At 45.5% G+C, this 19,803-nt stretch overlaps 38 non-coding genes across 38 annotated transcripts; all 38 read right to left on the reverse strand.

Moving 5' to 3' along the window:
- Positions 1–10: 10 nt before the first annotated feature.
- LOC144984846 (5S ribosomal RNA) lies at positions 11–129 on the reverse strand. Its single transcript, XR_013648671.1, has one exon. It is a non-coding gene; the product is annotated as a 5S ribosomal RNA (ribosomal RNA).
- A 407-nt stretch (positions 130–536) lies between these two features.
- Positions 537–655, reverse strand: LOC144984847 (5S ribosomal RNA). The gene has a single exon (XR_013648674.1). It is a non-coding gene; the product is annotated as a 5S ribosomal RNA (ribosomal RNA).
- A 407-nt stretch (positions 656–1,062) lies between these two features.
- LOC144984848 (5S ribosomal RNA) lies at positions 1,063–1,181 on the reverse strand. Its single transcript, XR_013648675.1, has one exon. It is a non-coding gene; the product is annotated as a 5S ribosomal RNA (ribosomal RNA).
- A 407-nt stretch (positions 1,182–1,588) lies between these two features.
- On the reverse strand, positions 1,589–1,707 carry LOC144984849 (5S ribosomal RNA). Its single transcript, XR_013648676.1, has one exon. It is a non-coding gene; the product is annotated as a 5S ribosomal RNA (ribosomal RNA).
- A 408-nt stretch (positions 1,708–2,115) lies between these two features.
- LOC144984851 (5S ribosomal RNA) lies at positions 2,116–2,234 on the reverse strand. The gene has a single exon (XR_013648678.1). It is a non-coding gene; the product is annotated as a 5S ribosomal RNA (ribosomal RNA).
- A 408-nt stretch (positions 2,235–2,642) lies between these two features.
- LOC144984852 (5S ribosomal RNA) lies at positions 2,643–2,761 on the reverse strand. Its single transcript, XR_013648679.1, has one exon. It is a non-coding gene; the product is annotated as a 5S ribosomal RNA (ribosomal RNA).
- Positions 2,762–3,168: 407 nt separating this feature from the next.
- Positions 3,169–3,287, reverse strand: LOC144984853 (5S ribosomal RNA). Its single transcript, XR_013648680.1, has one exon. It is a non-coding gene; the product is annotated as a 5S ribosomal RNA (ribosomal RNA).
- A 407-nt stretch (positions 3,288–3,694) lies between these two features.
- LOC144984854 (5S ribosomal RNA) lies at positions 3,695–3,813 on the reverse strand. The gene has a single exon (XR_013648681.1). It is a non-coding gene; the product is annotated as a 5S ribosomal RNA (ribosomal RNA).
- A 407-nt stretch (positions 3,814–4,220) lies between these two features.
- Positions 4,221–4,339, reverse strand: LOC144984855 (5S ribosomal RNA). Its single transcript, XR_013648682.1, has one exon. It is a non-coding gene; the product is annotated as a 5S ribosomal RNA (ribosomal RNA).
- Positions 4,340–4,763: 424 nt separating this feature from the next.
- Positions 4,764–4,882, reverse strand: LOC144984856 (5S ribosomal RNA). Its single transcript, XR_013648683.1, has one exon. It is a non-coding gene; the product is annotated as a 5S ribosomal RNA (ribosomal RNA).
- A 423-nt stretch (positions 4,883–5,305) lies between these two features.
- Positions 5,306–5,424, reverse strand: LOC144984857 (5S ribosomal RNA). Its single transcript, XR_013648685.1, has one exon. It is a non-coding gene; the product is annotated as a 5S ribosomal RNA (ribosomal RNA).
- A 407-nt stretch (positions 5,425–5,831) lies between these two features.
- Positions 5,832–5,950, reverse strand: LOC144984858 (5S ribosomal RNA). Its single transcript, XR_013648686.1, has one exon. It is a non-coding gene; the product is annotated as a 5S ribosomal RNA (ribosomal RNA).
- A 407-nt stretch (positions 5,951–6,357) lies between these two features.
- On the reverse strand, positions 6,358–6,476 carry LOC144984859 (5S ribosomal RNA). Its single transcript, XR_013648687.1, has one exon. It is a non-coding gene; the product is annotated as a 5S ribosomal RNA (ribosomal RNA).
- Positions 6,477–6,884: 408 nt separating this feature from the next.
- Positions 6,885–7,003, reverse strand: LOC144984860 (5S ribosomal RNA). Its single transcript, XR_013648688.1, has one exon. It is a non-coding gene; the product is annotated as a 5S ribosomal RNA (ribosomal RNA).
- A 408-nt stretch (positions 7,004–7,411) lies between these two features.
- Positions 7,412–7,530, reverse strand: LOC144984863 (5S ribosomal RNA). Its single transcript, XR_013648690.1, has one exon. It is a non-coding gene; the product is annotated as a 5S ribosomal RNA (ribosomal RNA).
- Positions 7,531–7,937: 407 nt separating this feature from the next.
- Positions 7,938–8,056, reverse strand: LOC144984864 (5S ribosomal RNA). The gene has a single exon (XR_013648691.1). It is a non-coding gene; the product is annotated as a 5S ribosomal RNA (ribosomal RNA).
- A 414-nt stretch (positions 8,057–8,470) lies between these two features.
- Positions 8,471–8,589, reverse strand: LOC144984865 (5S ribosomal RNA). The gene has a single exon (XR_013648692.1). It is a non-coding gene; the product is annotated as a 5S ribosomal RNA (ribosomal RNA).
- Positions 8,590–8,996: 407 nt separating this feature from the next.
- Positions 8,997–9,115, reverse strand: LOC144984866 (5S ribosomal RNA). The gene has a single exon (XR_013648693.1). It is a non-coding gene; the product is annotated as a 5S ribosomal RNA (ribosomal RNA).
- Positions 9,116–9,523: 408 nt separating this feature from the next.
- LOC144984867 (5S ribosomal RNA) lies at positions 9,524–9,642 on the reverse strand. The gene has a single exon (XR_013648694.1). It is a non-coding gene; the product is annotated as a 5S ribosomal RNA (ribosomal RNA).
- A 407-nt stretch (positions 9,643–10,049) lies between these two features.
- Positions 10,050–10,168, reverse strand: LOC144984868 (5S ribosomal RNA). The gene has a single exon (XR_013648696.1). It is a non-coding gene; the product is annotated as a 5S ribosomal RNA (ribosomal RNA).
- A 408-nt stretch (positions 10,169–10,576) lies between these two features.
- On the reverse strand, positions 10,577–10,695 carry LOC144984869 (5S ribosomal RNA). Its single transcript, XR_013648697.1, has one exon. It is a non-coding gene; the product is annotated as a 5S ribosomal RNA (ribosomal RNA).
- Positions 10,696–11,103: 408 nt separating this feature from the next.
- Positions 11,104–11,222, reverse strand: LOC144984870 (5S ribosomal RNA). Its single transcript, XR_013648698.1, has one exon. It is a non-coding gene; the product is annotated as a 5S ribosomal RNA (ribosomal RNA).
- A 407-nt stretch (positions 11,223–11,629) lies between these two features.
- On the reverse strand, positions 11,630–11,748 carry LOC144984871 (5S ribosomal RNA). The gene has a single exon (XR_013648699.1). It is a non-coding gene; the product is annotated as a 5S ribosomal RNA (ribosomal RNA).
- Positions 11,749–12,155: 407 nt separating this feature from the next.
- On the reverse strand, positions 12,156–12,274 carry LOC144984872 (5S ribosomal RNA). The gene has a single exon (XR_013648700.1). It is a non-coding gene; the product is annotated as a 5S ribosomal RNA (ribosomal RNA).
- A 407-nt stretch (positions 12,275–12,681) lies between these two features.
- On the reverse strand, positions 12,682–12,800 carry LOC144984875 (5S ribosomal RNA). The gene has a single exon (XR_013648702.1). It is a non-coding gene; the product is annotated as a 5S ribosomal RNA (ribosomal RNA).
- A 407-nt stretch (positions 12,801–13,207) lies between these two features.
- On the reverse strand, positions 13,208–13,326 carry LOC144984876 (5S ribosomal RNA). Its single transcript, XR_013648703.1, has one exon. It is a non-coding gene; the product is annotated as a 5S ribosomal RNA (ribosomal RNA).
- A 425-nt stretch (positions 13,327–13,751) lies between these two features.
- LOC144984877 (5S ribosomal RNA) lies at positions 13,752–13,870 on the reverse strand. Its single transcript, XR_013648704.1, has one exon. It is a non-coding gene; the product is annotated as a 5S ribosomal RNA (ribosomal RNA).
- Positions 13,871–14,297: 427 nt separating this feature from the next.
- On the reverse strand, positions 14,298–14,416 carry LOC144986011 (5S ribosomal RNA). Its single transcript, XR_013649841.1, has one exon. It is a non-coding gene; the product is annotated as a 5S ribosomal RNA (ribosomal RNA).
- Positions 14,417–14,813: 397 nt separating this feature from the next.
- LOC144986216 (5S ribosomal RNA) lies at positions 14,814–14,932 on the reverse strand. The gene has a single exon (XR_013650046.1). It is a non-coding gene; the product is annotated as a 5S ribosomal RNA (ribosomal RNA).
- A 406-nt stretch (positions 14,933–15,338) lies between these two features.
- On the reverse strand, positions 15,339–15,457 carry LOC144986012 (5S ribosomal RNA). The gene has a single exon (XR_013649842.1). It is a non-coding gene; the product is annotated as a 5S ribosomal RNA (ribosomal RNA).
- Positions 15,458–15,882: 425 nt separating this feature from the next.
- On the reverse strand, positions 15,883–16,001 carry LOC144984878 (5S ribosomal RNA). Its single transcript, XR_013648705.1, has one exon. It is a non-coding gene; the product is annotated as a 5S ribosomal RNA (ribosomal RNA).
- A 424-nt stretch (positions 16,002–16,425) lies between these two features.
- Positions 16,426–16,544, reverse strand: LOC144984879 (5S ribosomal RNA). The gene has a single exon (XR_013648707.1). It is a non-coding gene; the product is annotated as a 5S ribosomal RNA (ribosomal RNA).
- Positions 16,545–16,951: 407 nt separating this feature from the next.
- Positions 16,952–17,070, reverse strand: LOC144984880 (5S ribosomal RNA). The gene has a single exon (XR_013648708.1). It is a non-coding gene; the product is annotated as a 5S ribosomal RNA (ribosomal RNA).
- Positions 17,071–17,477: 407 nt separating this feature from the next.
- Positions 17,478–17,596, reverse strand: LOC144984881 (5S ribosomal RNA). Its single transcript, XR_013648709.1, has one exon. It is a non-coding gene; the product is annotated as a 5S ribosomal RNA (ribosomal RNA).
- Positions 17,597–18,003: 407 nt separating this feature from the next.
- On the reverse strand, positions 18,004–18,122 carry LOC144984882 (5S ribosomal RNA). Its single transcript, XR_013648710.1, has one exon. It is a non-coding gene; the product is annotated as a 5S ribosomal RNA (ribosomal RNA).
- A 407-nt stretch (positions 18,123–18,529) lies between these two features.
- Positions 18,530–18,648, reverse strand: LOC144984883 (5S ribosomal RNA). The gene has a single exon (XR_013648711.1). It is a non-coding gene; the product is annotated as a 5S ribosomal RNA (ribosomal RNA).
- A 423-nt stretch (positions 18,649–19,071) lies between these two features.
- On the reverse strand, positions 19,072–19,190 carry LOC144986013 (5S ribosomal RNA). The gene has a single exon (XR_013649843.1). It is a non-coding gene; the product is annotated as a 5S ribosomal RNA (ribosomal RNA).
- Positions 19,191–19,615: 425 nt separating this feature from the next.
- Positions 19,616–19,734, reverse strand: LOC144986014 (5S ribosomal RNA). Its single transcript, XR_013649844.1, has one exon. It is a non-coding gene; the product is annotated as a 5S ribosomal RNA (ribosomal RNA).
- Positions 19,735–19,803: the final 69 nt, after the last annotated feature.

The following is a 19,803-nucleotide window of genomic DNA, read 5'->3' on the forward strand; positions in this document are numbered from 1 at the left end:
AAAGATGGAAAACTTACAGCACCTGGTATTCCCAAGCGGTCTCCCATCCAGGTACTAACCAGGCCCAACCCTGTTTGGCTTCCGAGATCGGACGAGATCGGGCGGGTCCAGAGTGGTGTGGCCGTAAGCACTTGCCAGTGTCCAGCAAAGCCTCTTGGCCACTCAATCTCAAGGTTTTCCTGCTTAAAGCTACAGGCTTGCCATTGTGTCCTCCTGATTAACACACCTGCTGACTAGACACACCCACCTGCTGCAAAAACCATGCCATTTCACCTCTCCTCTGCAAAATCAGCCTTGGTTTAAACACACACAAAGTCTGAACAGAAACACTGCTAACATCTGCTCATTGTAACAGGTGGGTGTAATTAGGCTAAAGGTTATGCATTGACACCTTGATTCTGATTGCTCTGAAGCTACCTGATTACTTTACATGAGGCAAAAGTTGTTTATTAAAAAAAAAAAAAAAAAAACCTTAGGTGAACTTTGAAGCAGATTTTGGAAGAACACCCTCTGCTGGTTGGGAGGAAAAGATGGAAAACTTACAGCACCTGGTATTCCCAAGCGGTCTCCCATCCAGGTACTAACCAGGCCCAACCCTGTTTGGCTTCCGAGATCGGACGAGATCGGGCGGGTCCAGAGTGGTGTGGCCGTAAGCACTTGCCAGTGTCCAGCAAAGCCTCTTGGCCACTCAATCTCAAGGTTTTCCTGCTTAAAGCTACAGGCTTGCCATTGTGTCCTCCTGATTAACACACCTGCTGACTAGACACACCCACCTGCTGCAAAAACCATGCCATTTCACCTCTCCTCTGCAAAATCAGCCTTGGTTTAAACACACACAAAGTCTGAACAGAAACACTGCTAACATCTGCTCATTGTAACAGGTGGGTGTAATTAGGCTAAAGGTTATGCATTGACACCTTGATTCTGATTGCTCTGAAGCTACCTGATTACTTTACATGAGGCAAAAGTTGTTTATTAAAAAAAAAAAAAAAAAAACCTTAGGTGAACTTTGAAGCAGATTTTGGAAGAACACCCTCTGCTGGTTGGGAGGAAAAGATGGAAAACTTACAGCACCTGGTATTCCCAAGCGGTCTCCCATCCAGGTACTAACCAGGCCCAACCCTGTTTGGCTTCCGAGATCGGACGAGATCGGGCGGGTCCAGAGTGGTGTGGCCGTAAGCACTTGCCAGTGTCCAGCAAAGCCTCTTGGCCACTCAATCTCAAGGTTTTCCTGCTTAAAGCTACAGGCTTGCCATTGTGTCCTCCTGATTAACACACCTGCTGACTAGACACACCCACCTGCTGCAAAAACCATGCCATTTCACCTCTCCTCTGCAAAATCAGCCTTGGTTTAAACACACACAAAGTCTGAACAGAAACACTGCTAACATCTGCTCATTGTAACAGGTGGGTGTAATTAGGCTAAAGGTTATGCATTGACACCTTGATTCTGATTGCTCTGAAGCTACCTGATTACTTTACATGAGGCAAAAGTTGTTTATTAAAAAAAAAAAAAAAAAAACCTTAGGTGAACTTTGAAGCAGATTTTGGAAGAACACCCTCTGCTGGTTGGGAGGAAAAGATGGAAAACTTACAGCACCTGGTATTCCCAAGCGGTCTCCCATCCAGGTACTAACCAGGCCCAACCCTGTTTGGCTTCCGAGATCGGACGAGATCGGGCGGGTCCAGAGTGGTGTGGCCGTAAGCACTTGCCAGTGTCCAGCAAAGCCTCTTGGCCACTCAATCTCAAGGTTTTCCTGCTTAAAGCTACAGGCTTGCCATTGTGTCCTCCTGATTAACACACCTGCTGACTAGACACACCCACCTGCTGCAAAAACCATGCCATTTCACCTCTCCTCTGCAAAATCAGCCTTGGTTTAAACACACACAAAGTCTGAACAGAAACACTGCTAACATCTGCTCATTGTAACAGGTGGGTGTAATTAGGCTAAAGGTTATGCATTGACACCTTGATTCTGATTGCTCTGAAGCTACCTGATTACTTTACATGAGGCAAAAGTTGTTTATTAAAAAAAAAAAAAAAAAAAACCTTAGGTGAACTTTGAAGCAGATTTTGGAAGAACACCCTCTGCTGGTTGGGAGGAAAAGATGGAAAACTTACAGCACCTGGTATTCCCAAGCGGTCTCCCATCCAGGTACTAACCAGGCCCAACCCTGTTTGGCTTCCGAGATCGGACGAGATCGGGCGGGTCCAGAGTGGTGTGGCCGTAAGCACTTGCCAGTGTCCAGCAAAGCCTCTTGGCCACTCAATCTCAAGGTTTTCCTGCTTAAAGCTACAGGCTTGCCATTGTGTCCTCCTGATTAACACACCTGCTGACTAGACACACCCACCTGCTGCAAAAACCATGCCATTTCACCTCTCCTCTGCAAAATCAGCCTTGGTTTAAACACACACAAAGTCTGAACAGAAACACTGCTAACATCTGCTCATTGTAACAGGTGGGTGTAATTAGGCTAAAGGTTATGCATTGACACCTTGATTCTGATTGCTCTGAAGCTACCTGATTACTTTACATGAGGCAAAAGTTGTTTATTAAAAAAAAAAAAAAAAAAAACCTTAGGTGAACTTTGAAGCAGATTTTGGAAGAACACCCTCTGCTGGTTGGGAGGAAAAGATGGAAAACTTACAGCACCTGGTATTCCCAAGCGGTCTCCCATCCAGGTACTAACCAGGCCCAACCCTGTTTGGCTTCCGAGATCGGACGAGATCGGGCGGGTCCAGAGTGGTGTGGCCGTAAGCACTTGCCAGTGTCCAGCAAAGCCTCTTGGCCACTCAATCTCAAGGTTTTCCTGCTTAAAGCTACAGGCTTGCCATTGTGTCCTCCTGATTAACACACCTGCTGACTAGACACACCCACCTGCTGCAAAAACCATGCCATTTCACCTCTCCTCTGCAAAATCAGCCTTGGTTTAAACACACACAAAGTCTGAACAGAAACACTGCTAACATCTGCTCATTGTAACAGGTGGGTGTAATTAGGCTAAAGGTTATGCATTGACACCTTGATTCTGATTGCTCTGAAGCTACCTGATTACTTTACATGAGGCAAAAGTTGTTTATTAAAAAAAAAAAAAAAAAAACCTTAGGTGAACTTTGAAGCAGATTTTGGAAGAACACCCTCTGCTGGTTGGGAGGAAAAGATGGAAAACTTACAGCACCTGGTATTCCCAAGCGGTCTCCCATCCAGGTACTAACCAGGCCCAACCCTGTTTGGCTTCCGAGATCGGACGAGATCGGGCGGGTCCAGAGTGGTGTGGCCGTAAGCACTTGCCAGTGTCCAGCAAAGCCTCTTGGCCACTCAATCTCAAGGTTTTCCTGCTTAAAGCTACAGGCTTGCCATTGTGTCCTCCTGATTAACACACCTGCTGACTAGACACACCCACCTGCTGCAAAAACCATGCCATTTCACCTCTCCTCTGCAAAATCAGCCTTGGTTTAAACACACACAAAGTCTGAACAGAAACACTGCTAACATCTGCTCATTGTAACAGGTGGGTGTAATTAGGCTAAAGGTTATGCATTGACACCTTGATTCTGATTGCTCTGAAGCTACCTGATTACTTTACATGAGGCAAAAGTTGTTTATTAAAAAAAAAAAAAAAAAAACCTTAGGTGAACTTTGAAGCAGATTTTGGAAGAACACCCTCTGCTGGTTGGGAGGAAAAGATGGAAAACTTACAGCACCTGGTATTCCCAAGCGGTCTCCCATCCAGGTACTAACCAGGCCCAACCCTGTTTGGCTTCCGAGATCGGACGAGATCGGGCGGGTCCAGAGTGGTGTGGCCGTAAGCACTTGCCAGTGTCCAGCAAAGCCTCTTGGCCACTCAATCTCAAGGTTTTCCTGCTTAAAGCTACAGGCTTGCCATTGTGTCCTCCTGATTAACACACCTGCTGACTAGACACACCCACCTGCTGCAAAAACCATGCCATTTCACCTCTCCTCTGCAAAATCAGCCTTGGTTTAAACACACACAAAGTCTGAACAGAAACACTGCTAACATCTGCTCATTGTAACAGGTGGGTGTAATTAGGCTAAAGGTTATGCATTGACACCTTGATTCTGATTGCTCTGAAGCTACCTGATTACTTTACATGAGGCAAAAGTTGTTTATTAAAAAAAAAAAAAAAAAAACCTTAGGTGAACTTTGAAGCAGATTTTGGAAGAACACCCTCTGCTGGTTGGGAGGAAAAGATGGAAAACTTACAGCACCTGGTATTCCCAAGCGGTCTCCCATCCAGGTACTAACCAGGCCCAACCCTGTTTGGCTTCCGAGATCGGACGAGATCGGGCGGGTCCAGAGTGGTGTGGCCGTAAGCACTTGCCAGTGTCCAGCAAAGCCTCTTGGCCACTCAATCTCAAGGTTTTCCTGCTTAAAGCTACAGGCTTGCCATTGTGTCCTCCTGATTAACACACCTGCTGACTAGACACACCCACCTGCTGCAAAAACCATGCCATTTCACCTCTCCTCTGCAAAATCAGCCTTGGTTTAAACACACACAAAGTCTGAACAGAAACACTGCTAACATCTGCTCATTGTAACAGGTGGGTGTAATTAGGCTAAAGGTTATGCATTGACACCTTGATTCTGATTGCTCTGAAGCTACCTGATTACTTTACATGAGGCAAAAGTTGTTTATTAAAAAAAAAAAAAGAAAAAAAAAAAAAAGAAAAAAACCTTAGGTGAACTTTGAAGCAGATTTTGGAAGAACACCCTCTGCTGGTTGGGAGGAAAAGATGGAAAACTTACAGCACCTGGTATTCCCAAGCGGTCTCCCATCCAGGTACTAACCAGGCCCAACCCTGTTTGGCTTCCGAGATCGGACGAGATCGGGCGGGTCCAGAGTGGTGTGGCCGTAAGCACTTGCCAGTGTCCAGCAAAGCCTCTTGGCCAGCGAATTTCAAAGTTTTCCAGCTTAAAGCTCCAGGCATTTCATCGTGTCCTTCTGATTAACACACCTGCTGATTGGACACACCCACCTGCTGCAAAAACCATGCCATTTCAGCTCACCTCTGCAAAAACAGCCTTGGTTACACTCACAAAGTCTGAACAGAAACACTGCTAACATCTGCTCATTATAACAGGTGGGTGTAATTAGGCTAAAAGTTATGCATTGACACCTTGATTCTGATTGCTCTGAAGCTACCTGATTACTTTACATGAGGCAAAAGTTGTTTATTAAAAAAAAAAAAAAGAAAAAAAAAGAAAAAGAAAAAAACCTTAGGTGAACTTTGAAGCAGATTTTGGAAGAACACCCTCTGCTGGTTGGGAGGAAAAGATGGAAAACTTACAGCACCTGGTATTCCCAAGCGGTCTCCCATCCAGGTACTAACCAGGCCCAACCCTGTTTGGCTTCCGAGATCGGACGAGATCGGGCGGGTCCAGAGTGGTGTGGCCGTAAGCACTTGCCAGTGTCCAGCAAAGCCTCTTGGCCAGTGAATCTCAAAGTTTTCCTGCTTAAACTTCCAAGCATGCCATCGTGTCCTTCTGATTAACACACCTGCTGACTAGACACACCCACCTGCTGCAAAAACCATGCCATTTCACCTCTCCTCTGCAAAATCAGCCTTGGTTTAAACACACACAAAGTCTGAACAGAAACACTGCTAACATCTGCTCATTGTAACAGGTGGGTGTAATTAGGCTAAAGGTTATGCATTGACACCTTGATTCTGATTGCTCTGAAGCTACCTGATTACTTTACATGAGGCAAAAGTTGTTTATTAAAAAAAAAAAAAAAAAAACCTTAGGTGAACTTTGAAGCAGATTTTGGAAGAACACCCTCTGCTGGTTGGGAGGAAAAGATGGAAAACTTACAGCACCTGGTATTCCCAAGCGGTCTCCCATCCAGGTACTAACCAGGCCCAACCCTGTTTGGCTTCCGAGATCGGACGAGATCGGGCGGGTCCAGAGTGGTGTGGCCGTAAGCACTTGCCAGTGTCCAGCAAAGCCTCTTGGCCACTCAATCTCAAGGTTTTCCTGCTTAAAGCTACAGGCTTGCCATTGTGTCCTCCTGATTAACACACCTGCTGACTAGACACACCCACCTGCTGCAAAAACCATGCCATTTCACCTCTCCTCTGCAAAATCAGCCTTGGTTTAAACACACACAAAGTCTGAACAGAAACACTGCTAACATCTGCTCATTGTAACAGGTGGGTGTAATTAGGCTAAAGGTTATGCATTGACACCTTGATTCTGATTGCTCTGAAGCTACCTGATTACTTTACATGAGGCAAAAGTTGTTTATTAAAAAAAAAAAAAAAAAAACCTTAGGTGAACTTTGAAGCAGATTTTGGAAGAACACCCTCTGCTGGTTGGGAGGAAAAGATGGAAAACTTACAGCACCTGGTATTCCCAAGCGGTCTCCCATCCAGGTACTAACCAGGCCCAACCCTGTTTGGCTTCCGAGATCGGACGAGATCGGGCGGGTCCAGAGTGGTGTGGCCGTAAGCACTTGCCAGTGTCCAGCAAAGCCTCTTGGCCACTCAATCTCAAGGTTTTCCTGCTTAAAGCTACAGGCTTGCCATTGTGTCCTCCTGATTAACACACCTGCTGACTAGACACACCCACCTGCTGCAAAAACCATGCCATTTCACCTCTCCTCTGCAAAATCAGCCTTGGTTTAAACACACACAAAGTCTGAACAGAAACACTGCTAACATCTGCTCATTGTAACAGGTGGGTGTAATTAGGCTAAAGGTTATGCATTGACACCTTGATTCTGATTGCTCTGAAGCTACCTGATTACTTTACATGAGGCAAAAGTTGTTTATTAAAAAAAAAAAAAAAAAAAACCTTAGGTGAACTTTGAAGCAGATTTTGGAAGAACACCCTCTGCTGGTTGGGAGGAAAAGATGGAAAACTTACAGCACCTGGTATTCCCAAGCGGTCTCCCATCCAGGTACTAACCAGGCCCAACCCTGTTTGGCTTCCGAGATCGGACGAGATCGGGCGGGTCCAGAGTGGTGTGGCCGTAAGCACTTGCCAGTGTCCAGCAAAGCCTCTTGGCCACTCAATCTCAAGGTTTTCCTGCTTAAAGCTACAGGCTTGCCATTGTGTCCTCCTGATTAACACACCTGCTGACTAGACACACCCACCTGCTGCAAAAACCATGCCATTTCACCTCTCCTCTGCAAAATCAGCCTTGGTTTAAACACACACAAAGTCTGAACAGAAACACTGCTAACATCTGCTCATTGTAACAGGTGGGTGTAATTAGGCTAAAGGTTATGCATTGACACCTTGATTCTGATTGCTCTGAAGCTACCTGATTACTTTACATGAGGCAAAAGTTGTTTATTAAAAAAAAAAAAAAAAAAAACCTTAGGTGAACTTTGAAGCAGATTTTGGAAGAACACCCTCTGCTGGTTGGGAGGAAAAGATGGAAAACTTACAGCACCTGGTATTCCCAAGCGGTCTCCCATCCAGGTACTAACCAGGCCCAACCCTGTTTGGCTTCCGAGATCGGACGAGATCGGGCGGGTCCAGAGTGGTGTGGCCGTAAGCACTTGCCAGTGTCCAGCAAAGCCTCTTGGCCACTCAATCTCAAGGTTTTCCTGCTTAAAGCTACAGGCTTGCCATTGTGTCCTCCTGATTAACACACCTGCTGACTAGACACACCCACCTGCTGCAAAAACCATGCCATTTCACCTCTCCTCTGCAAAATCAGCCTTGGTTTAAACACACACAAAGTCTGAACAGAAACACTGCTAACATCTGCTCATTGTAACAGGTGGGTGTAATTAGGCTAAAGGTTATGCATTGACACCTTGATTCTGATTGCTCTGAAGCTACCTGATTACTTTACATGAGGCAAAAGTTGTTTATTAAAAAAAAAAAAAAAAAAACCTTAGGTGAACTTTGAAGCAGATTTTGGAAGAACACCCTCTGCTGGTTGGGAGGAAAAGATGGAAAACTTACAGCACCTGGTATTCCCAAGCGGTCTCCCATCCAGGTACTAACCAGGCCCAACCCTGTTTGGCTTCCGAGATCGGACGAGATCGGGCGGGTCCAGAGTGGTGTGGCCGTAAGCACTTGCCAGTGTCCAGCAAAGCCTCTTGGCCAGCGAATTTCAAAGTTTTCCAGCTTAAAGCTCCAGGCATTTCATCGTGTCCTTCTGATTAACACACCTGCTGATTGGACACACCCACCTGCTGCAAAAACCATGCCATTTCAGCTCACCTCTGCAAAAACAGCCTTGGTTACACTCACAAAGTCTGAACAGAAACACTGCTAACATCTGCTCATTATAACAGGTGGGTGTAATTAGGCTAAAAGTTATGCATTGACACCTTGATTCTGATTGCTCTGAAGCTACCTGATTACTTTACATGAGGCAAAAGTTGTTTATTAAAAAAAAAAAAAAAGAAAAAGAAAAAAACCTTAGGTGAACTTTGAAGCAGATTTTGGAAGAACACCCTCTGCTGGTTGGGAGGAAAAGATGGAAAACTTACAGCACCTGGTATTCCCAAGCGGTCTCCCATCCAGGTACTAACCAGGCCCAACCCTGTTTGGCTTCCGAGATCGGACGAGATCGGGCGGGTCCAGAGTGGTGTGGCCGTAAGCACTTGCCAGTGTCCAGCAAAGCCTCTTGGCCAGTGAATCTCAAAGTTTTCCTGCTTAAACTTCCAAGCATGCCATCGTGTCCTTCTGATTAACACACCTGCTGACTAGACACACCCACCTGCTGCAAAAACCATGCCATTTCACCTCTCCTCTGCAAAATCAGCCTTGGTTTAAACACACACAAAGTCTGAACAGAAACACTGCTAACATCTGCTCATTGTAACAGGTGGGTGTAATTAGGCTAAAGGTTATGCATTGACACCTTGATTCTGATTGCTCTGAAGCTACCTGATTACTTTACATGAGGCAAAAGTTGTTTATTAAAAAAAAAAAAAAAAAAACCTTAGGTGAACTTTGAAGCAGATTTTGGAAGAACACCCTCTGCTGGTTGGGAGGAAAAGATGGAAAACTTACAGCACCTGGTATTCCCAAGCGGTCTCCCATCCAGGTACTAACCAGGCCCAACCCTGTTTGGCTTCCGAGATCGGACGAGATCGGGCGGGTCCAGAGTGGTGTGGCCGTAAGCACTTGCCAGTGTCCAGCAAAGCCTCTTGGCCACTCAATCTCAAGGTTTTCCTGCTTAAAGCTACAGGCTTGCCATTGTGTCCTCCTGATTAACACACCTGCTGACTAGACACACCCACCTGCTGCAAAAACCATGCCATTTCACCTCTCCTCTGCAAAATCAGCCTTGGTTTAAACACACACAAAGTCTGAACAGAAACACTGCTAACATCTGCTCATTGTAACAGGTGGGTGTAATTAGGCTAAAGGTTATGCATTGACACCTTGATTCTGATTGCTCTGAAGCTACCTGATTACTTTACATGAGGCAAAAGTTGTTTATTAAAAAAAAAAAAAAAAAAAACCTTAGGTGAACTTTGAAGCAGATTTTGGAAGAACACCCTCTGCTGGTTGGGAGGAAAAGATGGAAAACTTACAGCACCTGGTATTCCCAAGCGGTCTCCCATCCAGGTACTAACCAGGCCCAACCCTGTTTGGCTTCCGAGATCGGACGAGATCGGGCGGGTCCAGAGTGGTGTGGCCGTAAGCACTTGCCAGTGTCCAGCAAAGCCTCTTGGCCACTCAATCTCAAGGTTTTCCTGCTTAAAGCTACAGGCTTGCCATTGTGTCCTCCTGATTAACACACCTGCTGACTAGACACACCCACCTGCTGCAAAAACCATGCCATTTCACCTCTCCTCTGCAAAATCAGCCTTGGTTTAAACACACACAAAGTCTGAACAGAAACACTGCTAACATCTGCTCATTGTAACAGGTGGGTGTAATTAGGCTAAAGGTTATGCATTGACACCTTGATTCTGATTGCTCTGAAGCTACCTGATTACTTTACATGAGGCAAAAGTTGTTTATTAAAAAAAAAAAAAAAAAAACCTTAGGTGAACTTTGAAGCAGATTTTGGAAGAACACCCTCTGCTGGTTGGGAGGAAAAGATGGAAAACTTACAGCACCTGGTATTCCCAAGCGGTCTCCCATCCAGGTACTAACCAGGCCCAACCCTGTTTGGCTTCCGAGATCGGACGAGATCGGGCGGGTCCAGAGTGGTGTGGCCGTAAGCACTTGCCAGTGTCCAGCAAAGCCTCTTGGCCACTCAATCTCAAGGTTTTCCTGCTTAAAGCTACAGGCTTGCCATTGTGTCCTCCTGATTAACACACCTGCTGACTAGACACACCCACCTGCTGCAAAAACCATGCCATTTCACCTCTCCTCTGCAAAATCAGCCTTGGTTTAAACACACACAAAGTCTGAACAGAAACACTGCTAACATCTGCTCATTGTAACAGGTGGGTGTAATTAGGCTAAAGGTTATGCATTGACACCTTGATTCTGATTGCTCTGAAGCTACCTGATTACTTTACATGAGGCAAAAGTTGTTTATTAAAAAAAAAAAAAAAAAAAACCTTAGGTGAACTTTGAAGCAGATTTTGGAAGAACACCCTCTGCTGGTTGGGAGGAAAAGATGGAAAACTTACAGCACCTGGTATTCCCAAGCGGTCTCCCATCCAGGTACTAACCAGGCCCAACCCTGTTTGGCTTCCGAGATCGGACGAGATCGGGCGGGTCCAGAGTGGTGTGGCCGTAAGCACTTGCCAGTGTCCAGCAAAGCCTCTTGGCCACTCAATCTCAAGGTTTTCCTGCTTAAAGCTACAGGCTTGCCATTGTGTCCTCCTGATTAACACACCTGCTGACTAGACACACCCACCTGCTGCAAAAACCATGCCATTTCACCTCTCCTCTGCAAAATCAGCCTTGGTTTAAACACACACAAAGTCTGAACAGAAACACTGCTAACATCTGCTCATTGTAACAGGTGGGTGTAATTAGGCTAAAGGTTATGCATTGACACCTTGATTCTGATTGCTCTGAAGCTACCTGATTACTTTACATGAGGCAAAAGTTGTTTATTAAAAAAAAAAAAAAAAAAAACCTTAGGTGAACTTTGAAGCAGATTTTGGAAGAACACCCTCTGCTGGTTGGGAGGAAAAGATGGAAAACTTACAGCACCTGGTATTCCCAAGCGGTCTCCCATCCAGGTACTAACCAGGCCCAACCCTGTTTGGCTTCCGAGATCGGACGAGATCGGGCGGGTCCAGAGTGGTGTGGCCGTAAGCACTTGCCAGTGTCCAGCAAAGCCTCTTGGCCACTCAATCTCAAGGTTTTCCTGCTTAAAGCTACAGGCTTGCCATTGTGTCCTCCTGATTAACACACCTGCTGACTAGACACACCCACCTGCTGCAAAAACCATGCCATTTCACCTCTCCTCTGCAAAATCAGCCTTGGTTTAAACACACACAAAGTCTGAACAGAAACACTGCTAACATCTGCTCATTGTAACAGGTGGGTGTAATTAGGCTAAAGGTTATGCATTGACACCTTGATTCTGATTGCTCTGAAGCTACCTGATTACTTTACATGAGGCAAAAGTTGTTTATTAAAAAAAAAAAAAAAAAAACCTTAGGTGAACTTTGAAGCAGATTTTGGAAGAACACCCTCTGCTGGTTGGGAGGAAAAGATGGAAAACTTACAGCACCTGGTATTCCCAAGCGGTCTCCCATCCAGGTACTAACCAGGCCCAACCCTGTTTGGCTTCCGAGATCGGACGAGATCGGGCGGGTCCAGAGTGGTGTGGCCGTAAGCACTTGCCAGTGTCCAGCAAAGCCTCTTGGCCACTCAATCTCAAGGTTTTCCTGCTTAAAGCTACAGGCTTGCCATTGTGTCCTCCTGATTAACACACCTGCTGACTAGACACACCCACCTGCTGCAAAAACCATGCCATTTCACCTCTCCTCTGCAAAATCAGCCTTGGTTTAAACACACACAAAGTCTGAACAGAAACACTGCTAACATCTGCTCATTGTAACAGGTGGGTGTAATTAGGCTAAAGGTTATGCATTGACACCTTGATTCTGATTGCTCTGAAGCTACCTGATTACTTTACATGAGGCAAAAGTTGTTTATTAAAAAAAAAAAAAAAAAAACCTTAGGTGAACTTTGAAGCAGATTTTGGAAGAACACCCTCTGCTGGTTGGGAGGAAAAGATGGAAAACTTACAGCACCTGGTATTCCCAAGCGGTCTCCCATCCAGGTACTAACCAGGCCCAACCCTGTTTGGCTTCCGAGATCGGACGAGATCGGGCGGGTCCAGAGTGGTGTGGCCGTAAGCACTTGCCAGTGTCCAGCAAAGCCTCTTGGCCACTCAATCTCAAGGTTTTCCTGCTTAAAGCTACAGGCTTGCCATTGTGTCCTCCTGATTAACACACCTGCTGACTAGACACACCCACCTGCTGCAAAAACCATGCCATTTCACCTCTCCTCTGCAAAATCAGCCTTGGTTTAAACACACACAAAGTCTGAACAGAAACACTGCTAACATCTGCTCATTGTAACAGGTGGGTGTAATTAGGCTAAAGGTTATGCATTGACACCTTGATTCTGATTGCTCTGAAGCTACCTGATTACTTTACATGAGGCAAAAGTTGTTTATTAAAAAAAAAAAAAAAAAAACCTTAGGTGAACTTTGAAGCAGATTTTGGAAGAACACCCTCTGCTGGTTGGGAGGAAAAGATGGAAAACTTACAGCACCTGGTATTCCCAAGCGGTCTCCCATCCAGGTACTAACCAGGCCCAACCCTGTTTGGCTTCCGAGATCGGACGAGATCGGGCGGGTCCAGAGTGGTGTGGCCGTAAGCACTTGCCAGTGTCCAGCAAAGCCTCTTGGCCACTCAATCTCAAGGTTTTCCTGCTTAAAGCTACAGGCTTGCCATTGTGTCCTCCTGATTAACACACCTGCTGACTAGACACACCCACCTGCTGCAAAAACCATGCCATTTCACCTCTCCTCTGCAAAATCAGCCTTGGTTTAAACACACACAAAGTCTGAACAGAAACACTGCTAACATCTGCTCATTGTAACAGGTGGGTGTAATTAGGCTAAAGGTTATGCATTGACACCTTGATTCTGATTGCTCTGAAGCTACCTGATTACTTTACATGAGGCAAAAGTTGTTTATTAAAAAAAAAAAAAAAAAAACCTTAGGTGAACTTTGAAGCAGATTTTGGAAGAACACCCTCTGCTGGTTGGGAGGAAAAGATGGAAAACTTACAGCACCTGGTATTCCCAAGCGGTCTCCCATCCAGGTACTAACCAGGCCCAACCCTGTTTGGCTTCCGAGATCGGACGAGATCGGGCGGGTCCAGAGTGGTGTGGCCGTAAGCACTTGCCAGTGTCCAGCAAAGCCTCTTGGCCAGTGAATCTCAAAGTTTTCCTGCTTAAACTTCCAAGCATGCCATCGTGTCCTTCTGATTAACACACCTGCTGATTAGACACACCCACCTGCTGCAAAAACCATGCCATTTCACCTCTCCTCTGCAAAATCAGCCTTGGTTTAAACACACACAAAGTCTGAACAGAAACACTGCTAACATCTGCTCATTATAACAGGTGGGTGTAATTAGGCTAAAGGTTATGCATTGACACCTTGATTCTGATTGCTCTGAAGCTACCTGATTACTTTACATGAGGCAAAAGTTGTTTATTAAAAAAAAAAAAAAAAAAAAAAAGAAAAAGAAAAAAACCTTAGGTGAACTTTGAAGCAGATTTTGGAAGAACACCCTCTGCTGGTTGGGAGGAAAAGATGGAAAACTTACAGCACCTGGTATTCCCAAGCGGTCTCCCATCCAGGTACTAACCAGGCCCAACCCTGTTTGGCTTCCGAGATCGGACGAGATCGGGCGGGTCCAGAGTGGTGTGGCCGTAAGCACTTGCCAGTGTCCAGCAAAGCCTCTTGGCCAGTGAATCTCAAAGTTTTCCTGCTTAAACTTCCAAGCATGCCATCGTGTCCTTCTGATTAACACACCTGCTGATTGGACACACCCACCTGCTGCAAAAACCATGCCATTTCAGCTCACCTCTGCAAAAACAGCCTTGGTTACACTCACAAAGTCTGAACAGAAGCACTGCTAACATCTGCTCATTATAACAGGTGGAGTAATTAGGCTAAAGGTTATGCATTTACACCTTGGCACTGTATGCTCTGAAGCTACCTGATTACTTTACATGAGGCAAAAGTTGTTTATTAAAAAAAAAAAAAAAAAAAAAAAAAAAAGAAAAAAGAAAAAAACCTAAAGTGAACTTTGAAGAAGATATTGGAAGAACACCCTCTGCTGGTTGGGAGGAAAAGATGGAAAACTTACAGCACCTGGTATTCCCAAGCGGTCTCCCATCCAGGTACTAACCAGGCCCAACCCTGATTGGCTTCCGAGATCGGACGAGATCGGGCGGGTCCAGAGTGGTGTGGCCGTAAGCACTTGCCAGTGTCCAGCAAAGCCTCTTGGCCAGCGAATCTCAACGTTTTCCAGCTTAAAGGTCCAAGCATTTCATCGTGTCCTTCTGATTAACACACCTGCTGATTGGACACACCCACCTGCTGCAAAAACCATGCCATTTCAGCTCACCTCTGCAAAAACAGCCTTGGTTACACTCACAAAGTCTGAACAGAAGCACTGCTAACATCTGCTCATTATAACAGGTGGAGTAATTAGGCTAAAGGTTATGCATTTACACCTTGGCACTGAATGCTCTGAAGCTACCTGATTACTTTACACGAGGCAAAAGTTGCTTATTAAAAAGAAAAAAACCTTAGGTGAACTTTGAAGCAGATTTTGGAAGAACACCCTCTGCTGGTTGGGAGGAAAAGATGGAAAACTTACAGCACCTGGTATTCCCAAGCGGTCTCCCATCCAGGTACTAACCAGGCCCAATCCTGTTTGGCTTCCGAGATCGGACGAGATCGGGCGGGTCCAGAGTGGTGTGGCCGTAAGCACTTGCCAGTGTCCAGCAAAGCCTCTTGGCCACTCAATCTCAAGGTTTTCCTGCCTAAAGCTACAGGCTTGCCATTGTGTCCTCCTGATTAACACACCTGCTGACTAGACACACCCACCTGCTGCAAAAACCATGCCATTTCACCTCTCCTCTGCAAAATCAGCCTTGGTTTAAACACACACAAAGTCTGAACAGAAACACTGCTAACATCTGCTCATTGTAACAGGTGAGTGTAATTAGGCTAAAGGTTATGCATTGACACCTTGATTCTGATTGCTCTGAAGCTACCTGATTACTTACATGGGGCAAAAGTTGTTTATTAAAAAAAAAAAAAAAAAAACCTTAGGTGAACTTTGAAGCAGATTTTGGAAGAACACCCTCTGCTGGTTGGGAGGAAAAGATGGAAAACTTACAGCACCTGGTATTCCCAAGCGGTCTCCCATCCAGGTACTAACCAGGCCCAACCCTGATTGGCTTCCGAGATCGGACGAGATCGGGCGGGTCCAGAGTGGTGTGGCCGTAAGCACTTGCCAGTGTCCAGCAAAGCCTCTTGGCCAGTGAATCTCAAAGTTTTCCTGCTTAAACTTCCAAGCATGCCATCGTGTCCTTCTGATTAACACACCTGCTGATTAGACACACCCACCTGCTGCAAAAACCATGCCATTTCACCTCTCCTCTGCAAAATCAGCCTTGGTTTAAACACACACAAAGTCTGAACAGAAACACTGCTAACATCTGCTCATTATAACAGGTGGGTGTAATTAGGCTAAAGGTTATGCATTGACACCTTGATTCTGATTGCTCTGAAGCTACCTGATTACTTTACATGAGGCAAAAGTTGTTTATTAAAAAAAAAAAAAAGAAAAAAAAGAAAAAGAAAAAAACCTTAGGTGAACTTTGAAGCAGATTTTGGAAGAACACCCTCTGCTGGTTGGGAGGAAAAGATGGAAAACTTACAGCACCTGGTATTCCCAAGCGGTCTCCCATCCAGGTACTAACCAGGCCCAACCCTGTTTGGCTTCCGAGATCGGACGAGATCGGGCGGGTCCAGAGTGGTGTGGCCGTAAGCACTTGCCAGTGTCCAGCAAAGCCTCTTGGCCAGTGAATCTCAAAGTTTTCCTGCTTAAACTTCCAAGCATGCCATCGTGTCCTTCTGATTAACACACCTGCTGATTAGACACACCCACCTGCTGCAAAAACCATGCCATTTCACCTCTCCTCTGCAAAATCAGCCTTGGTTTAAACACACACAAAGTCTGAACAGAAACACTGCTAACATCTGCTCATTATAACAGGTGGGTGTAATTAGGCTAAAGGTTATGCATTGACACCTTGATTCTGATTGCTCTGAAGCTACCTGATTACTTTACATGAGGCAAAAGTTGTTTATTAAAAAAAAAAAAAAAAAAAAAAGAAAAAGAAAAAAACCTTAGGTGAACTTTGAAGCAGATTTTGGAAGAACACCCTCTGCTGGTTGGGAGGAAAAGATGGAAAACTTACAGCACCTGGTATTCCCAAGCGGTCTCCCATCCAGGTACTAACCAGGCCCAACCCTGTTTGGCTTCCGAGATCGGACGAGATCGGGCGGGTCCAGAGTGGTGTGGCCGTAAGCACTTGCCAGTGTCCAGCAAAGCCTCTTGGCCACTCAATCTCAAGGTTTTCCTGCTTAAAGCTACAGGCTTGCCATTGTGTCCTCCTGATTAACACACCTGCTGACTAGACACACCCACCTGCTGCAAAAACCATGCCATTTCACCTCTCCTCTGCAAAATCAGCCTTGGTTTAAACACACACAAAGTCTGAACAGAAACACTGCTAACATCTGCTCATTGTAACAGGTGGGTGTAATTAGGCTAAAGGTTATGCATTGACACCTTGATTCTGATTGCTCTGAAGCTACCTGATTACTTTACATGAGGCAAAAGTTGTTTATTAAAAAAAAAAAAAAAAAAACCTTAGGTGAACTTTGAAGCAGATTTTGGAAGAACACCCTCTGCTGGTTGGGAGGAAAAGATGGAAAACTTACAGCACCTGGTATTCCCAAGCGGTCTCCCATCCAGGTACTAACCAGGCCCAACCCTGTTTGGCTTCCGAGATCGGACGAGATCGGGCGGGTCCAGAGTGGTGTGGCCGTAAGCACTTGCCAGTGTCCAGCAAAGCCTCTTGGCCACTCAATCTCAAGGTTTTCCTGCTTAAAGCTACAGGCTTGCCATTGTGTCCTCCTGATTAACACACCTGCTGACTAGACACACCCACCTGCTGCAAAAACCATGCCATTTCACCTCTCCTCTGCAAAATCAGCCTTGGTTTAAACACACACAAAGTCTGAACAGAAACACTGCTAACATCTGCTCATTGTAACAGGTGGGTGTAATTAGGCTAAAGGTTATGCATTGACACCTTGATTCTGATTGCTCTGAAGCTACCTGATTACTTTACATGAGGCAAAAGTTGTTTATTAAAAAAAAAAAAAAAAAAACCTTAGGTGAACTTTGAAGCAGATTTTGGAAGAACACCCTCTGCTGGTTGGGAGGAAAAGATGGAAAACTTACAGCACCTGGTATTCCCAAGCGGTCTCCCATCCAGGTACTAACCAGGCCCAACCCTGTTTGGCTTCCGAGATCGGACGAGATCGGGCGGGTCCAGAGTGGTGTGGCCGTAAGCACTTGCCAGTGTCCAGCAAAGCCTCTTGGCCACTCAATCTCAAGGTTTTCCTGCTTAAAGCTACAGGCTTGCCATTGTGTCCTCCTGATTAACACACCTGCTGACTAGACACACCCACCTGCTGCAAAAACCATGCCATTTCACCTCTCCTCTGCAAAATCAGCCTTGGTTTAAACACACACAAAGTCTGAACAGAAACACTGCTAACATCTGCTCATTGTAACAGGTGGGTGTAATTAGGCTAAAGGTTATGCATTGACACCTTGATTCTGATTGCTCTGAAGCTACCTGATTACTTTACATGAGGCAAAAGTTGTTTATTAAAAAAAAAAAAAAAAAAACCTTAGGTGAACTTTGAAGCAGATTTTGGAAGAACACCCTCTGCTGGTTGGGAGGAAAAGATGGAAAACTTACAGCACCTGGTATTCCCAAGCGGTCTCCCATCCAGGTACTAACCAGGCCCAACCCTGTTTGGCTTCCGAGATCGGACGAGATCGGGCGGGTCCAGAGTGGTGTGGCCGTAAGCACTTGCCAGTGTCCAGCAAAGCCTCTTGGCCACTCAATCTCAAGGTTTTCCTGCTTAAAGCTACAGGCTTGCCATTGTGTCCTCCTGATTAACACACCTGCTGACTAGACACACCCACCTGCTGCAAAAACCATGCCATTTCACCTCTCCTCTGCAAAATCAGCCTTGGTTTAAACACACACAAAGTCTGAACAGAAACACTGCTAACATCTGCTCATTGTAACAGGTGGGTGTAATTAGGCTAAAGGTTATGCATTGACACCTTGATTCTGATTGCTCTGAAGCTACCTGATTACTTTACATGAGGCAAAAGTTGTTTATTAAAAAAAAAAAAAAAAAAACCTTAGGTGAACTTTGAAGCAGATTTTGGAAGAACACCCTCTGCTGGTTGGGAGGAAAAGATGGAAAACTTACAGCACCTGGTATTCCCAAGCGGTCTCCCATCCAGGTACTAACCAGGCCCAACCCTGTTTGGCTTCCGAGATCGGACGAGATCGGGCGGGTCCAGAGTGGTGTGGCCGTAAGCACTTGCCAGTGTCCAGCAAAGCCTCTTGGCCAGCGAATTTCAAAGTTTTCCAGCTTAAAGCTCCAGGCATTTCATCGTGTCCTTCTGATTAACACACCTGCTGATTGGACACACCCACCTGCTGCAAAAACCATGCCATTTCAGCTCACCTCTGCAAAAACAGCCTTGGTTACACTCACAAAGTCTGAACAGAAACACTGCTAACATCTGCTCATTATAACAGGTGGGTGTAATTAGGCTAAAAGTTATGCATTGACACCTTGATTCTGATTGCTCTGAAGCTACCTGATTACTTTACATGAGGCAAAAGTTGTTTATTAAAAAAAAAAAAAAGAAAAAAAAAGAAAAAGAAAAAAACCTTAGGTGAACTTTGAAGCAGATTTTGGAAGAACACCCTCTGCTGGTTGGGAGGAAAAGATGGAAAACTTACAGCACCTGGTATTCCCAAGCGGTCTCCCATCCAGGTACTAACCAGGCCCAACCCTGATTGGCTTCCGAGATCGGACGAGATCGGGCGGGTCCAGAGTGGTGTGGCCGTAAGCACTTGCCAGTGTCCAGCAAAGCCTCTTGGCCAGTGAATCTCAAAGTTTTCCTGCTTAAACTTCCAAGCATGCCATCGTGTCCTTCTGATTAACACACCTGCTGATTAGACACACCCACCTGCTGCAAAAACCATGCCATTTCACCTCTCCTCTGCAAAATCAGCCTTGGTTTAAACACACACAAAGTCTGAACAGAAACACTGCTAACATCTGCTCATTATAACAGGTGGGTGTAATTAGGCTAAAGGTTATGCATTGACACCTTGATTCTGATTGCTCTGAAGCTACCTGATTACTTTACATGAGGCAAAAGTTGTTTATTAAAAAAAAAAAAAAGAAAAAAAAGAAAAAGAAAAAAACCTTAGGTGAACTTTGAAGCAGATTTTGGAAGAACACCCTCTGCTGGTTGGGAGGAAAAGATGGAAAACTTACAGCACCTGGTATTCCCAAGCGGTCTCCCATCCAGGTACTAACCAGGCCCAACCCTGATTGGCTTCCGAGATCGGACGAGATCGGGCGGGTCCAGAGTGGTGTGGCCGTAAGCACTTGCCAGTGTCCAGCAAAGCCTCTTGGCCAGTGAATCTCAAAGTTTTCCTGCTTAAACTTCCAAGCA

Source organism: Oryzias latipes, chromosome 16, assembly GCF_053564925.1.
Source record: "Oryzias latipes strain Hd-rR chromosome 16, Olatipes_Hd-rR_3.1".
Lineage (NCBI taxonomy): Eukaryota > Metazoa > Chordata > Actinopteri > Beloniformes > Adrianichthyidae > Oryzias > Oryzias latipes.